Here is a 4,351-nt window from a genome sequence, read left to right on the forward strand (position 1 = left end):
CAGAGAAAAATCCAGGTAGGTAAGCAGGTGAGCTCCGTGGGGAGCAGTACCTGTCTGCTCTGATATCTTTTATAAATATTTACAAAATTGAGATTTACTGTGGTAGGGTCCCCTCCCTAAGGAAACAAATCTCAAGGCCGCTTGAAAACACCCCTCACGACCTTGTAACATGAGACCACTTAATCAGACCGCCCCCCCTCCCGTGGGGGACTCCCGTGGGGGACTCAGTTCTTTGGGAATGAAACCAACTGAGCCTGGGTGCCCGCAGGAATATGCCGGCAGGAATATGCCCGCAGGAATAAAGTTGCTTCCTGGAAAGAAAAGCCTCGGGGTCACGACCCTCTGACCCTCACCCTCCGTGCAGAATCCTGCTACATTGTCAGTGAGGATTGTAACACATTCACAATGAGTCATCACAAAAGGTCAATACATGTGACAAAAAGTATTTGATTTCCACGTTAAAAAGATGCCATAAATTAAAAGGTGAATAAGAGAATAAGAAAATATTTTAAAAACTCTTTAAATGTCACTTAAATAGCTTAAGAGAAAAGCTGATTTAAAAAAAAAGACAACAGACCCTAGTAGAAATCCTGTGCCAAGGACATTAGCAAGTTTGTGGCAAAGAAAAACAGTGGCTTTTGTACACCTGGAACTAATGTAACAGTTTGCCAACTACACTCAAATTAAATTAAAAAGGAAATAAAAAGAAAGCAATGGCGAATCATACAAAAAAGGGCTAACCTCAAAGAAAATAATAAATACTTTTTGAGTACATACTATGTGCTAGACCCTAAACTAGAGCTTTTCTCGCAAGACTTCATTTAATCTGGACAACTCTGGGAGGTCAGTGCCATGAACGTCTGAGCAAAGCATTGAGCCTTAACTCTTTAAGTTGCTGGTCCCTGAAGTCACACGGCTCCAAGCAACAAAGGTTTCCACCTGGTTTCCAGGTCTGTGTGACTCTGGAGTTCACTGTTTCAATCAACTGCTACATGATGGCCTTCCAAAAAGAAAAAAGTAGGGGAGAGCAGATGAAGGTTGCCTTTTTAAAACATACAAATTTGCAAGTATAATAACCATACATTTCCAATGCTGGTAAGATAAGATGGGTGTGACTTTTTATTTAAAAAAAAAAAAGTTCATTTATTATGAGAGAGAGAAGGAGCACGTGTGAGGGAGAGGCCAAGAGAGACGGAGAGAGAGAATCCCAAGCAGGCTCCCCATTGTCAGCACAGAGCCCGAAGCAGGGCTCGATCTCACGAACCGTGAGATCATGACCTGAGCCAAAATCAAGAGTCAGATGCGTAACCAACTGAGCCACCCAGGCATCCCATATGTGCATGACTTCTTACTCTCCATCAGCAATGCTGTCAATTGGATACCAGTTACTGATTTCGAATTTAGAATTGAATTTTTAAAAAAGAAAGAAAGAAAAGAAAAGAAGGATGGGTGAAATAAGAAAGAAGAAACTGCCATGAAAACATTTATACCTTCTGAATCAAAACTGGCATCTCAAGGAATTTCACTGAAAGTAAAACTCAGAGATATGGAGTAGAATATTGTGCAGAATGATGACCACTTCATCTTTGACTTCTCACGCACAGAAAAAAACCTCCAAATGCCCAACAGAGAACAGATTAGATTCTTTTTTAAATTTTTTTTTTCAACGTTTATTTATTTTTGGGACAGAGAGAGACAGAGCATGAACGGGGGAGGGGCAGAGAGAGAGGGAGACACAGAATCGGAAACAGGCTCCAGGCTCCGAGCCATCAGCCCAGAGCCTGATGCGGGGCTCGAACTCACGGACCGCGAGATCGTGACCTGGCTGAAGTCGGACGCTTAACCGACTGTGCCACCCAGGCGCCCCCAGATTAGATTCTATCACATCCATGGTAGGATACTAACGTATCTTGTAGAAAAAAACAGTATTGCCATGGGAGTGATATTAAGTGTAAATTAGGAATACCGTTACATGTGAGCATAATTCTATAGACAGACTAGAAAGAAATAAATTCTGTACATCACCTGTTTCTGGGCAATGGGGAAATTTTATGTTATTTATGTTTATCTTAGGGTTTCTTAATTTTTTGACGGATTAATGTGCATACACTTAGCTGAAAAAGCACAGTTCTGGAGGAGATATTTGTAAAGACAGTAAGTTCCTAGCCACCCCTCCCAACTCCCCAGAAGCAGGCACTCTCAAGTCATTTGTTCTTTCTCCTGGTATCTGCCTCCGTAATTCCAAATAATATGGATATATGACCATTTTTATCTAACAATTTTAGATATCTGTTGCCTTCCTAATTTAGGGGGTGAGGATTCAGTCCTCTTACACCACTCACACTATCTCACTTTCCCTGTTTACTTTATCACAACTAAATAGTATTCATCGCTAAGTTAAACAATGTCCTATGAATGCATTCCTTTTTCATATAACACCATTTTTCCTTATTTTCATATTGCCTTCTTCCCCATTTCTTTAGTTTTTTAGGTTTTCTAGTTTTCTAGTTTTCTACGGCAAATGTGCCCCTCCTAAATGTTCTACAGATCAGTCAAACCTTGTGGATGTTTTCTCACATGCTCACTCCCATTTGAGAAACTCATGAACTCCAGTTTTCCTCTCCTGGTCTGCTATCCTGCTGGTGAGGAAGTCGTTCCTTAAAGTTTGTGGGATTTTCATTGGCAAGGTATAATTTCAGAAGCAGGGAACAACTTTCCCTACCTTTATACCTAAGTTAACAGGCGACATATTTTTTGTCAATCGAGTAAAAAAAATTTTTTTCTCAAACATTAAGGCACACTACCTACACAGGAAATAAATCATTTTTTCTTAATGTTTAAGGATTGATTACATAATCTGTCAGATTTTTTTTTTTTCAACGTTTATTTATTTTTGGGACAGAGAGAGACAGAGCATGAACGGGGGAGGGGCAGAGAGAGAGAGGGAGACACAGAATCGGAAACAGGCTCCAGGCTCTGAGCCATCAGCCCAGAGCCCGACGCGGGGCTCGAACTCACGGACCGCGGGATCGTGACCTGGCTGAAGTCGGACGCTTAACCGACTGCGCCACCCAGGCGCCCCTGTCAGATTTTTTTAAAACACCTTTAAAAATAAACTTACAAAGTTTCACAAACACACTTTTTAAAAATATTTATTTATTTTGAGAAAGAGAGAGCAGGGAGGGGCAGAGAGAGAGGGAAAGAGAGAATCCCAAGCAGCCTCCATACTCAGCATGGCGCCCCATGAGGAGTCAATCTTATGACTTTGAGATCAGGACCTGAGCCAATATCAAGAGTTGGACACTTAACCTACTGAGCCACCCAGGCACCCCACAAACACACTTTTACAAACATTTGAACTTCCGTAAATCTAATCAATCAGGACTTACAAATCTAGTGAACTAGACTTTTCCAAGATTCAAACATGTTTAAAAAACACACAAAACGGGGGCACCTGCGTGGCTCAGTCGGTTACGCGACCGACTCTGGCTCAGGTCATGATCTCATGGTTTGTGAGTTCGAGCCCTGCGTCGGGCTCACTGCTGTTAACACAGAGCCTGCTTCGGATTCTCTGACCACCCCTCTCTCTACACCCCCTCCCCTCCAACTTTCACCTGCTCTATCTCTCTCTCAAAAATAAACATTTAAAAAATTAAGTAAATTTTAAAAAATACACAACATAGTACAGTGATTGCAAAACTTATCCTACTAATCTCGTGGTCACTCATCTGAAGTTTCTAGTATCATCCTTTTTTCCTTGTTGTTTGTTTGAAAAACATTGTGTTCAATATTCTCTGATTGTCAGTCTCTGAGAGTGTTATGATGGTCTCCCTTTATGATGTTTAAAGACTTTTGATTTACTAGAACACAGACACAAAGTCTTTGTTTTGCTGCTACTTAGTGTGAGATGGATAGAGGCAAAATGTTTCATAGACATATGATAAAATGTCATATATATTACAAATTCCTGTCTTTGGAGCTATGGCTTTTTTTTTTAATCCTATAATACTGAACCAGGATTTTATATCAGAAAACACATTTTATTATACTAATGTACAGAGCTGTTCATGACAGCTCTAGTCTTTCATTTTATTAGATGAATATAAGAAAGAAACCTGGAGTATATAATCACTCTCTAAAACGAGAATAACAGCTAATAGACTGCCCATAAGCAGTTGTGTGAACGGCTTTTGACGACATTGGAAAAACACGGCCAATTTTATGAAGATTTAGTGTGACTAAGAACATCTTATAACTTACAATACATATTATATCAATTAGAAATTTGTTCTGCTTCATAAAAATGTTAAAAGCAGGGATGTTAGCATGACGACACTTTTACACATGATAA

The sequence above is a fragment of the Lynx rufus genome, unplaced genomic scaffold (assembly GCF_022079265.1).
Source record: "Lynx rufus isolate CCGP_SWC_20201006 ecotype Redwood Valley unplaced genomic scaffold, mLynRuf1.p SCAF_20, whole genome shotgun sequence".
In the NCBI taxonomy this organism is placed as follows: Eukaryota; Metazoa; Chordata; class Mammalia; order Carnivora; family Felidae; genus Lynx; species Lynx rufus.